Source organism: Saccopteryx leptura, chromosome X, assembly GCF_036850995.1.
Source record: "Saccopteryx leptura isolate mSacLep1 chromosome X, mSacLep1_pri_phased_curated, whole genome shotgun sequence".
Taxonomy (NCBI): Eukaryota; Metazoa; Chordata; class Mammalia; order Chiroptera; family Emballonuridae; genus Saccopteryx; species Saccopteryx leptura.
The window spans coordinates 88,518,134-88,531,870 of NC_089516.1; positions in this window are offsets into that span (position 1 = coordinate 88,518,134).

The following is a 13,737-nucleotide window of genomic DNA, read 5'->3' on the forward strand; positions in this document are numbered from 1 at the left end:
TCATAATTGCCTTACCTTAGTTGTTCATTGTTTGTTGTATGTGCCTTGATTTGGCAAGACCAGTATTTAGAACCAGGGACCCTGGTGTTTCAGGTTGATGCTCTATTCACTGTGCCACCATAGGCCAGAAAAAATAAAATTAGATAATATGAAATAATATCTAACACATAACACAATATTTAACATATAATAATCAATAAATAAATGTTAGTTTTTATTGCCCTTTTAGAAACTACATCTCCACTCTTTCTTGTGTACTCTTGGCTAGATTCAAATTATTCTTTCCTAAATTTTATTTGTCAATTTTCTGCCTGCCTGTTTACCCATATATTGTATTTTTAGTTTCTTTTCAAATGGTACCTTACCTGTTCTTCAAATATTTTAATTTCTGTTTAGTCTTAAAACAACATAGTAACACTTGCAACTGCAACAACAAAGTGATGTTGTTTTTGCTTTCAGTTATTTTTACAAATTATGCTACATTACCACCTCTTTTTACTTTTCAATCTATTACAGTTTGTTTACCTCATTCATTTCTTCAAAGTGTTTCTTCAAAGATAACTGATGATCTGAAAAATCCAAGTTTCATAGCATTTTTGTGGTCTTTCTATACACTCATGGTAAATTTATGCATTGCATGAATGTGAGTTTGTTTGTGCATGTACACACAAACATGCACGTTTGTACATGCATACAAATATATATTTGCATACCAAAGATTTCTGAGAAGCTATGTTGTAAAAAATCTGATTTATTTTTATTTAACATAGTGTTTGTTAAACCAATAAGATTCTTCACACAAACACACAAGAGACCCACTAATATCCTCCAATACATTTTAGAAAAGTTATGGTATCTGCAAATGAATATATGGCCTTTGTTATGAAACATAATTAATTATAAGTAATGTGATAACTCATTGGTATTCAATCAAGATTATATAATGCTTAGACATAGGGCATTAATTGCAGATTATAAACACACACATGCACACACAACTGGTGTTTGGTATTCTCTATTATATACCCAGCAAAAAAACAAGGGAAAATATAACAATAAATAAATTTCCACTCTTAATAACCTATGAATTCTATAGCATCCTATTGAGATCTTAAGTAAATCAGAAAGGGTAGCCGTGACTGGTTGCTCAGTGGATAAAGTGTCAGCCCAATGTGAGGGTGTCTCGGGTTCAAACCCCGATCAGGGCACACATGAGAAGTCACCGTCTACTTCTCTTCCCTTCCATCTCTCCTTTCTGTCTCTCTTCCCTTCTTACAGCCAGTGGCTTGATTACATCGAGCATTGGCCCCAGATGCTGAGGATAGCTTGGTTAATTCAAGCATCGGCCCCAGACAGGATTGCCAGGTTGATCCTGGTTGGGGGGCATGTGGAAGTGTGTCTCACTATCTCCCATCTTCTCACTTAAACAAAAAGTGTCAGCTATTCTGGAAGTATGGGATAATGGTAAGCAACCATTCCCAGGATAAGGCTTGCTTACCTTGTGCCGATCAGATACTATTAGTCTTTATCTATCATGAGAATTTCCCAATGAAAGAACAAGGAATTTCAATAGAGCCTCCCATCTCCTGCATGCCTTGGGCAAGTTATGTAACCTCACAGAGCTTCAGTTTCTCCATCTGAATTATGAGGATAATAATAGATTATACCTCAAAGATTGTTTGTAATGCACATACAGTTTATAAAATAGTGCTAGGCATCTAGGTACATGCTCAATGAATAGTAGCTATACTTAACAGCAATAGCAGCAACATCAATAGCAGTGGCTGACTAATGTTGTGGCCTTTTTCTAACCTCTATAACCTCAGTATAATCTGAATTATAAAGTAAAAGTGAAAGTCTAAAAATCAAGATTACAGCTTTAACATTTTCTAATTGATCCTGAAATATATTTTTTTCCAATTTGAAACCTTGATCATATCACTTCTTAACTCCATAATGTAATATGGCCTCCCATTTCTTTTTAGACTTATAAACTTAAGGGTTTATCACAGTATTCAAGGTCATGCTGACTTTGCTTCTACTCTAAATGTCACCATATTTCTCCTAAAATCCTCTCCTCAAAGCAATTCATGCTGGTAGCTTTTTTCCAAACACTTCTTATATTTGCCTTTTTTTTTGCTTTGTCTTTTAAGTTCTTTTTTTTTTTTTTTTTTTTTTTTTTTCATTTTTCCAAAGCTGGAAATGGGGAGGCAGTCAGACAGGCTCCCGCATGCACCTGACCGGGATCCACCCGGCATGCCAACCAGGGGGCGATGTTCTGCCCCTCTGGGGTGTCGCTCTGTTGCATCCAGACCCATTCTAGCACCTGAGGCAGAGGCCACAGAGCCATCCCCATCGCCCGGGCCATCTTTGGTCCAATGGAGCCTTCGCTGAGGGAGTGAAAGAGAGAGACAGAGAGGAAAGAGAGGGGGAGGGGTGGAGAAGCAGATGGGCGCTTCTCCTGTGTGCCCGGGCTGGGAATTGAACCCGGGACTCCTGAGCGCCAGGCCGACGCTCTACCGCTGAGCCAACCGGTCAGAGCCTGCTTTGTCTTTGATCATCATCCCCTCCCTTCAAAACCACCACACTCTTGTCCATGTCTCTTAGTCTCGTTTTTATGTCCCACCAATATATGGAATCATGCAGTTCTTGTTTTTTTTTTTTTCTGATTTACTTATTTCACTCCGTATAATGTTATCAAGATCCCATTGTTTTGTTGTAAATGATCAGATGTCATCATTTCTTATGGCTGAGTAGTATACCATAGTGTATATGTGCCACAACTTCTTTACCCAGTCTTCTATTTTTTTTAACAGTGATTAAAGCCTTTAAGTAAACTATTGGCCAATACAGCAAGAATCCATAAAAGAGTAGTGTCCTTAACATGTTCACCAAGTCCAAGTTGGTACCAACACCCTTCCAAATCCCTGAAAATGCAACACAACCCCAGTTCAGTCTGTTAGGAGCTGTCACAAGGAGCAGGAGTCCAGGGGAATTCCACATCCAAGAAAAGTCTGCATGGCACTGGAATTGTTGTCACAATTCTATACTTTGCAACTCACGTCCAAGTCCCAATGACCACTGCTTCTAGCTGGTAATGATTCAGGTAGACTGGAAAAGCCATCTGCAGCATGTGTTGAGATGGAGCTGCTGTTCTCCTCTGCCTGGAGAGATGAGACTATGTTGCTTTTCCCTGGAATTCTGTGACTGTGGCATGGTAAAGAGAACCTTGGGATACACTAAGCTGGGTGGTAAAAGTAAATTCATAATAGAAGTTGGCAAAAGGTGGAAAGAGAGCTCTAAATTAGGAGTAGGTCCAAACCTGAAATATGAGTGGGGCATTGAGGTAGGAGGAATAAAGGAAACACTATATATTAAACAAAGCAGCAGAAAATAGGACAATCAACACCCACAACAGAGATCTTTGAAGAAAGAATAAAAACCCTGACTATTTAGGCAAGACATAGTTAAGTGGCCCTTGTGCAAATGAGATCAGTTTACCTGCTTCTTGGAAGAAATACCCTAGGCTCGTCCACAGTGTCGTAGATGGGGCTAACGGCCCTGAGCACCTTCAGCCTTCAGTGGCAAACCCCAGCATTCTAGGCAAGGTTAGGTCATAGGTGGCTGGAGCAGGGCTGGAACAGACTGAACCCTCCCTTAGAGGAGCTAGGGGGTAGCCTACCTTCCAGTGTCCCTTTTTCCTCACAGAAAAGGCATGTAAGCCTGGCAGGCTTTAGCTCAATGAACTTCCTATTAACTATTGAAGCAAGACCCAGATGGAATCCTATGAGACCCCTTTGGGGCACTGGAGCTTTTAAGGGCATATCCTAAAAGCTGGTAGTTCACCTGATCTCTGTTGGGCTTTTTCTGCCTTTTGGTACCTTAAAAACCATGCTCAGAAGATCTCGCTGAGGGGTTTGAGGATCCCCATCCGCCTATATAAAACTTTTCTGTATATCTGGAGCTATTTGGGAAAAGACAAAACAGTGTTATTAGCTGGATCTAATAAAGAAGGTAGAAGTTTGCAGGAGAAAAAGATTTGGACTCTCCTGTTCATCAGCATTCAAAAGAAATTTAAATTTTTTTAAGTAAAAAGCATGATATGGTAGACCCATAGGAGTTCCAGGATATGACTCCCTTCCTTAAATTTTTTTTAACTTGACCTTAAAATATTTGCTGGGTACACTTTAATAATACCTTGACTTTAAAGATTGCAAGAAATACCCATAATTCGAAAGGTTTGACAAAATACAGTAAATTCTTTTGCTACATATGCAGGAGCATTGTCAGTTTAACCAGTTTAGGAAACCCAATAATAGAAAAATGCATACAGACAATGAGCTATAACATGCTTAGCAGCCTCTCCTGTTCTGACAGAGGTTACTATAAATTCAGAATAGGTATCCACTGTAACGTGGACATAGGACTGTTTGCCAAATGAAGGTATATGAGTAACATCCATTTGCCAAAGTTGTCCTGGTAGGAGTCCTTGAGGGTTAACTCCAAATGAAGGGACAGATTGTAGTATAGAAACCCTAGGACAGGATTGACCAATCTGCCGTGCTGCTTCCTGAGAAAGTTGAAACTGTTTACACAGGGCTGCAGCGTTCTGGTGATGAATAGTATGAGATTGAATTGCTCTATCTGTCATGGTTGCTCCAAATAATTTACTTTTGGGTACCTTGATCAACAAGGGCATTCCCTTGTGCTAAAGCTTCAGAGAGCATGGAGTGAGCTCGGCTATGTCCTATAAAACATGGAGCTCTATGTGGACATACAAGTCTTTGAAGGAGGAACTGCTGAAATAGTTCATCAGCAGTTGTCCCTAAAACAGCAGTCTTTATAGTGGAAATAACCATAAGTAAATATTTGCTGTCTGTATATAGATTAAAGGAGAAATATGGCAAATGCTGAAAAGCCATGATAATGGCATGTAATTCTAGTCTTTGAGCTGATTTTTTTTTTTTTTTTGTATTTTTACGAAGCTAGAAACGGGGAGAGGCAGTCAGACAGACTCCCGCATGCGCCTGACCGGGATCCACCCAGCACGCACACCAGGGGGCAATGCTCTGCCCACCAGGGGGTGATGCTCTGCCGTGACCAGAGCCACTCTAGTGCCTGGAGCAGAGGCCAAGGAGCCATCCCCAGTGCCCGGGCCATCTTTGCTCCAATGGAGCCTCGGCTGCGGGAGGGGAAGAGAGAGACAGAGAGGAAGGAGAGGAGGAGGGGTGGAGAAGCAGATGTGCGCTTCTCCTGTGTGCCCTGGCTGGGAATCGAACCCAGGACTTCTACATGCCAGGCCGACGCTCTACCAGTGAGCCAACCGGCCAGGGCCTCTTTGAGCTGATTTTAAATTGACTGTATCAGTATAAAGTTGTCCATTGATTTGCAAAAGCGATTTGCCATTTAGTGGAAGTTTCCCAGAGCCATTGTTGTTGATCCTTTGAAAAAAAGGAACAACAATAATTTTGAGTCTCAAAACCAATAAGCTGTAACGGTCGACTATAGCCCTTGATAATCCAGGAGGTGACAAGATCAAAATATGGAAGTGTATTCCATGGGCTATTAGATGGTTCAATGTGCCCAAACTGTAGCTGCTCTCGTACCAATTGAGCAGCTGCCCTAAATTTCTCCTGAGAAAGGGGCCATTGGTCTACCCATACAAGATTATCTGATTTGCAAGTAAGTGGGTCTGCACAATGCATTATTGAAGTGGCAGGAGCTACCAAGGCCCCTATGCTAAATTTTGATATCCTAATCCACACCTTCTGGTATTGGGTGCCACTTCTATGGGGGTGAGAATTCCTCGCTGTTCTTTACCTGGTCCCTTAGTGGGCAAAAATCCCTGATCAAGCATCTGAGTACTGACTAAACCATTAGGACTGACAAGCAATCCTCCTGTATTTTTCAAAATATCTCTACTCCACAAATTAACTGGCCATCCAGGGAAAACATAAGGTTTAAATAATCCAGAATTACCTTAAAATCTTCCCAATGTAAAAAACTAGAATTTTGTTGAGGGGATTTACTCTGCCTTATACCTTGTAATTCTGTGGCTGCTGCATGAGTGGGCCAGGAAGGAGGCCAATGTAGCTTAGCAATAACAGATACATCAGCTCCGGTATCTAAAAGTCCTTTAAATTTATGCCCATGTATTGTTAGTTCCATTTCAGGGTGTTCCTGACCTGTTTTTTAAAATCCAATTGGCAAAATCAGAGGAGCAAAATCACCAATTTTCTTGGGGCCCCTTTTGCAGGATGTGGCCTGAGAAGCAGAATTAGCATCTTTATACTATTCTGCTAACTGCCAGAATTAGCCGTGAGACAAACTCTTTTTTTATTAATTTTAATGGGGTGACATTGATAAATCAGGTTACATATGTTCAGAGCAAACATCTCTAGGTTATTTTGACATTTGATTATGCTGCATTCCTATCATCCAAAGTCCAACTGTCTTCCTTCACCTTCTAACTGATTTTCTTTGCGCCTCTCCCATCCCCCAACCCTCTCCTTCTCTTCCTCCTGCCCCCCCCCACTCTTGTTCATGTCTCCGAGTCTCATTTTTATGTCCCATCTATGTATGGAATCATATAGTTCTTAGTTTATTCTGACTTACTTATTTCGCTCAGTATAATGTTATCAAGGTCCATCCATGTTGTTGTAAATGATCCGATGTCATCATTTCTTATAGCTGAGTAGTATTCCATAGTATATATGTACAAAAGCTTTTTAATCCACTGGTCCACTGATGGACACTTGGGCTGTTTCCAGATCTTTACTATTGTGAGCAATGCTGCCATAAACATGGGGGTGTATTTCTTCTTTTCAAACAGTGCTATGGTGTATGTGGGGTATATTCCTAACAGTGGTATAGCTGAGTCAAAAGGCAGTTCAATTTTCAATTTCTTGAGAAATCTCCATACTGTTTTCCACAGTGGCTGCTCCAGTCTGCATTCCCACCAGCAGTGCAGGAGGGTTCCCTTTTCTCCAGATCCTTGCCAGCACTTATTCTGTGTTGTTTTGTTGATGAGCGCCATTCTGACTGGTGTGAGATAATATCTCATTTTGGTTTTAATTTGCATTTCTCTAATGATTAGTGATGATGAGCATGTTTTCATATGCCTATTGGCCATCTGATCTGTATGTCCTCTTTGGAGAAGTGTCTATTCATTTCTTTTGCCCATTTCTGGATTGGATTGTTTGTCTTCCTGGTATTAAGTTTTACAAGTTCTTTATAAATTTTGGTTATTAACTCCCTATCAGATGCATTGTCAAATATATTCTCCCATTGTGTAGTTTGTCCTTTTATTCTGTTATTATTGTCTTTAGCTGTGCAGAAGATTTTTAGTTTGATAAAGTCCCATTTGTTTATCCAGTCTTTTATTTCACTTGCCTGTGGAGACAAATCAGCAAATGTATTGCTGTGAGAGATGTCAGAGAGCTTACTGCCTATGTTTTCTTCTAAGATGCTTATGGTTTTACAGCTTACATTTAAGTCTTTTATCCATTTTGAGTTTATTTTTGTGAATGGTGTAAGTTCGTGGTCTAGTTTCATTTTTTTGCAGGTAGCTGTCCAATTTTTCTAACACAATTTGTTGAAGAGGCTATCTTTACTCCAATGTATGCTCTTACCTCCTTTGTCAAATATCAGTTGTCCATAAAGGTGTGGGTTTATTTCTGGGTTCTCAGTTCTGTTCCATTGATCTATATGCCTGTTCTTATGCCAGTACCAGGCTGTTTTGAGTACAATGGCCTTATAATATAACTTCATATCCTGAAGTGTGATACCTCCCACTTTATTCTTCCTTTTCAAAATTGCTGCGGCTACTTGTGTTCTCTTTTGGTTCCATATAAATTTTTGAAATATGTATTCTATATCTTTGAAGTAAGTCATTGGTATTTTAATCAGTATTGCATTGAATTTATAAATTGCTTTGGGTAATGTAGTCATTTTAATGATGTTTATTCTTCCTAACCATGAGCAACGTATATGCTTCCACTTGTTTGTATCTTCCCTGATTTCTTTTATCAATGTTTTAAATTTTCCGCATACAAGTCTTTAATCTCCCTGGTTAAATTTATTACTAGGCACTTTATTTTTTTTTGGTTGCAATGATAAAGGGGATTGATTCCTTAATTTCTCTTTCTGACAGTTCATTGTTAGTGTATAAAAATAGCTCTGATTTCTGAGTATTAATTTTATATCCTGCCACCTTGCCGAATTCATTTATCAGGTCTAGTAGTTTTTTTACTGCAACTTTAGGGTTTTCTATATACAATATCATATCACCTGAAAATAATGATAATTTTACTTTTTCTTTTCCAATTAGGATGCCTTTTATTTCTTTTTCTTGTCTGATTGCTGTGACTAGGACTTCCAGGACTATGTTGAATAAGAGTGGTGAAAGGGGGCACCCCTGCCTTGTTCCTGATCTTAAGGGGATTGCTTTTAATTTTTGCCCATTGAGTATGATGTTGGCTGTGGGTTTGTCATAGATGGCCTTTATCATGTTGAGATATGTTCCCTGTATTCCCACTTTGCTGAGAATTTTGATCATGAATGGGTGCTGGATTTTATCAAATGCTTTTTCTGCATCTATTGAAATATCATGTGGTTTTTCTCCTTCCTTCTTTTTATGTGATGAATCACATTGATTGATTTGCAAATATTGTACCAGCCTTGCCTCCCAAGAATAAATCCCACTTGATCATGGTGTATGATTTTTTTCATATATTGCTGGATCTGATTTGCTAATATTTTGTTGAGGATTTTAGCATCTAAATTCATCAGGGATATTGGCCTATAATTTTCTTTTTTTGTGTTGTCTTTGCCTGGTTTTGGAATGAGAATCATGCTTACCTCATAAAAGTAACTTGGAAGTCTTCCTTCCTCTTGAATGTTCTGAAATAGCTTGAAAAGGATAGGAGTTAGTTCTTCTTTGAGTATTTGGGAGAATTCACTTGTGAAGCCATCAGACCCAGGAATTTTCTTTTTTGGGAATTTTTTGATAACTGTTTCAATCTCATTTATTGTAATTGGTCTGTTTATGTTTTCTGATTTTTCCAGATTAATTTTTGGAAGGTTATATGTTTCAAGGAATTATTCCATTTCATCTAGGTTGTCTAGTTTTTTGGGGTATAGATCTTCATAGTATTTTCTTACAATATTTTGTATTTCTGTTGTGTCAGTTGTTACTTCTCCACTCTCATTTCTAATTTTATTTATTTGAGTCCTCTCTCTTTTTTTCTTGGTGAGTCTGGTTAAAGGTTCATTGATCTTGTTTACCTTTTCAAGGAACCAGCTCCTGGTTTCATGATCCTTTGTATTGTTTCTTTAGCCCCTATGTCATTTATTTCTGCTCTGATCTTTATTATTTCCTTCCCTCTACTAACTCTGTGCTTTACTTGCTGTTCTTTTTCTAGTTCTTTTAGATGTAGGGTCAAGTTTTTTATTTGAGCTTTTTCTAGCTTCTTGAGGTATGCCTGTAATGCTATGAATGTTCCTCTCAGGATAGCTTTTGCTGTGTCCCATAAACTTTGAGTTGATATATGCTCATTATCGTTCATTTCTTGGAATTTTTAAATTTCTTCTTTGATCTTTTTGTTTACCCATTCTTTATTTAATAACGTGCTATTTAGTTTCCAAAATTTTGAGTATTTTTCAATTTTTTTGTTGTGGTTGATTTCTAGTTTCATGCCATTGTGATCAGAGAAACTGCTTGATATGATTTCAATATTCTTAAATTTTTGAGACCACTTTTGTGACCTAACATGTGGTCTATTCTAGAAAATGTACCATGAACACTTGAAAAGAATGTATATTCTGCTGTTTTAGGTTGAAAATTTCTGAAGATATGTATTAAATTGAGTTGATGTAGTATGTCCCTTAAGTCTGCTGTTTCTTTGTTAATTTTCTTTCTTGAGGATCTATCTAGTGATGTTAATGGGGTATTGAAATCCCCTACTATTATAGTATTGCTGTTGATCTCACCCTTTAAATCCATCAAAGTCTACTTTATATATTTAGGTGCTCCTATATTAGGTGCATAGATATTTATAACTGTTATATCTTCCTGTTGAATTGCTCCCTTTATCATTATGTAGTGAACTTCTTTATCTCTAAATTTAGTCTTTGTTTTGAAGTCCGTTTTGTCTGATATAAGTATTGCTACCCCAACTTTTTTTTCATTTCATTTGCGTGAAATATTTTTTCCATCCTTTTAGCTTCAGTCTATATGCATCTTTTGTTTTAAGGTGTGTCTCTTGTAGACAGCATATGTATGGGTCCTCTTTTCTTATCCACGCAGCTACCCTATGTCTTTTGATCAGATCATTTAATCCATTTACATTTAAGGTTATTTTTGATATGTAATTGTATATTGCCATTTTATTATTTAAAACTGTATTCCTCTTTTGCTATACTCTTTTTCTTCTTTGATCTGTTTACAACAGGCCCCTTAACATTTCCTGCAGCCTTGGTTTGGTTGTAGTGAATTCCTTGAGTTTTTTTTTTTTTTTTTTGGTCTGGAAAGCTTTTTATTTCTCCTTCACTTTTAAATGATAGCCTTGCTGGATAAAGGAGTCTTGGTTGTAGGCTCTTCTTCTGCATTACTTTGAATATTTCTTGCCATTCCCTTCTGGCCTCAAGTGTTTCTGTTGAGAAGTTGGAAGTCATCCTTATGGGGGCTCCTTTGTAGGTGATAGGCTTTTTTTCTCTAACAGCTTTAATATTTTCTCTTTATCACTTAGCTTTGGTATTTTAATTATGATATATCTTGGTGTTGATTTCTTTGGGTTTCTCTTTAATGGAGTTCTCTGTGCTTTTTGAATATGTGAGATGTTTTCCTGCCTTAATTGAGGGAAATTTTCAGCTATGATATGTTTGAACAAAGTCTCTATCCCTTGTTCTTTCTCTTCTTCTTTAGGAACCTCTATGATGCAGATGTTATTTCTCTTCATGTTGTCACAGAGCTCTCTCAGAGTTTCCTCAGACTTTTTGAGTCCCTTTTCTTTTTTCTGCTCTGATTCTATGCCTTTATTTATCTTTTCCTCTAACTCGCTGATTCAATTCTCAGCTTTATCCATCCTACTTTTAATTCCTTCCATTGTATTCTTCATTTCTGATATAGTATTTGTCATTTCTGACTGAGTCTTTTTTATTATTTCATTGTCCTTTTTTATATTTGCTATCTCTTTATTTAGGTGTTCATAATGCCCATCTATTGTTGTTCTAATATCTTGGAGCATCATAATAATCATTATTTTAAACTCTGTATCTGGTAATTTGGTTATATCTGATTCATTCAGGTCCTTTTCTGGGGATTTCTCTTGATAAATTTCTGTTCCATTTCTTTGCCTTCTCATTTTCTCTGTGTAAGGGAAAGTTTTGGCCACGGGAGTTTACTGGGTGTGGCCTCTGTTCCCTAAGTGTGGTCTTTCTGCAGGCCCACCACTCCCTCTGCTGTTGCTGCCTAGGGCATTTTGGTATGGGCATTGCCGGTGCCTGCCCACTGGGGCTGTTGCTGTGGTTTTCACCTTTCTTTCACAGGAGTGGCTGTGATCATGTGCTTGGGTGTACAAGCCTTGGTAGCCTTGGCCTTTGCCCCGCCTCCATGGGTGGCATTATGCTTGACCCTGAGGGCAGTGGCAAGTAACTTTGCTCAGCTGTGGGTCTCTGCCTGTTTCCAGGCTTTCGCCCCTCCCTTGTAGGTGGAGCCTGCTCGTGGGATGGCTGCAAGCCTTGGCTCCACAGGCCAGGCAGGCCTGTGTGCCCAGTAGCGGAACTCTGCCTGTTCTGGGTTTTTGGCTCCACTTCCATGGGAAGACCCTGCTCCCAAGTCAGGCCACAAGTCTCGGTTCCACGGGCGGGGAAAAGCTGTGCTCCTGCGCCCTTGCTCAAGGGCTAATCTCCACTTTTTTCAGGATTCCCGCCCTTTTTTCACAGGCTGGATTGCAGGATGCCTGCAGCTGGGCTTGACTCCTTTTGCACACACCCTCCTCCCTAGCTGGGCAAGACTGAGCTTACACCTGGGGCCAGTGGTGGCCAGCCAGCTTCCATCTTTGCCGACAGTATCATGCTTCCATATCCCACCACCGCCCACCCTCTGGTGAGCCCTCAGTCGTTTGGGTGGGGGCGCTGCAGCTCAGACCCTAACACTCACTACTGTAGTCCCGAAAGCTCCCTCCTTCTAAGAAACTATGCTGAGTGCCATGGGGGAGCTTTTTTGTCTCGTGTCCTGCTTCCCTTTGCTGGTATTGCTGTTTCCAGGGGAAATATTCACTTCAGATTTGGGGAGTGACTTGTCCCAGGGGTTAGGGTGGCTGTCTCCCAAAATTTTTCTCCCTGTGCCTCCTAGATTACACTCTCTTCCTGCTACTGGCTCCTCTCCTCTCTCCTCATTCCCCGGGCCCCAGTTGAGTGGTTTTGAGAAAAGCATTCTGTGCAGTCCCTTTAAGAAGAATCCTAGGTCTGAGAAATCAGTCTTTTTCTCACAAACAGTATCCTGACTTGTTTCCAGCTAAATACTGTCCATACGCCTCTTCTAGGCTCTGAAGCTACAGGTTGGGGCTTTGTTCCTGGGACTCAGGACCATCCCCTCTCTGCTAAACTCACTTCCCACCACACGAGTCTCTCTGGGCTGCAGTTTGCTCTGGGGAGCTGGGCAGTCCTCTCCGCGTTTCCACTTTTCCTACCAGTCTTGGTGTGGCTTCTTCAGTGTTCCTTGGTTGAAGAGTCCTCTTAGATTAGTCAAAAGTTGGTTTTTCCAGATGGTAGTTCTTAAAATTAGTTTGTAATCCACTTTGGTTCTGGGAGGTGGATGTTGCTATATCCACCTACTCCAGCGCCATCTTGTCTTCCCCAAGGGAAATCTTTTAATTACACTGAAAGGGAGGGAGAGAGATTGGTTTGTCAAAATGAGATTAAATAACTGTTCTTAAAATAATTCATGGTTTTCTGAGGGAATTAAATATGTTGTCTATAGCCAATAGAGACCAAGCAGAAATGACTCTTTGAGGGCAAAGGTATGTTTATCCAAGCAATAATAAATCTTTTCAAAACGCAGGGGAAGAAACTGTAAGTTTAGTTTGCCTTGTTTTAAAAATAAAATCATTCATTCTGAGCTTCCATAAATACTTTTAGTAACTTACTAAAACTTTCCAACATAATTCACAAAGATATATGTGCCTCTTAGATTATGCAGTATCTGCATTATTTGATCTGTATTTCAGGAGAAAATATTTTTATATTTATACAACTTGAAATTGCTTTTGAAATTTTACTTCTATTCTAAGTAATAAAATAGAATAAAGGAAGAAAGTAAAAAAATATATACGTTTTTTTTAAATGTTTATCACTATAAAAGCCCTTCCTATAACTGTTTTTGCCATATGCCATAAGTTTTGTGTGTTTTCAATTTAATTTGTTTCATGTTATTTTCCTTTTCATTTGTCCTTTGATTCATTGATTGTTCAGGGATGTGGTTTAATTTCCGTGTATTTGTCAATTCTCTATTTTTCCTTCTGTTGTTGGTTTCTAGTTTTATACCATGTGGTCAGCAAAGATACATGGTATTATTTTAATTTTTTAAAATTTGCTAACATTTGTTTTGTGGCCCAACATATAATTTATAATAAAAAATGACCGATGTGTGTTTGAGAAGACTGTGTATTCTTATGCTGTTGTTTGGTAGTTTAACAGACTCTAAATTTTCATTCTTAGTATATTGAAGTTGTTGAT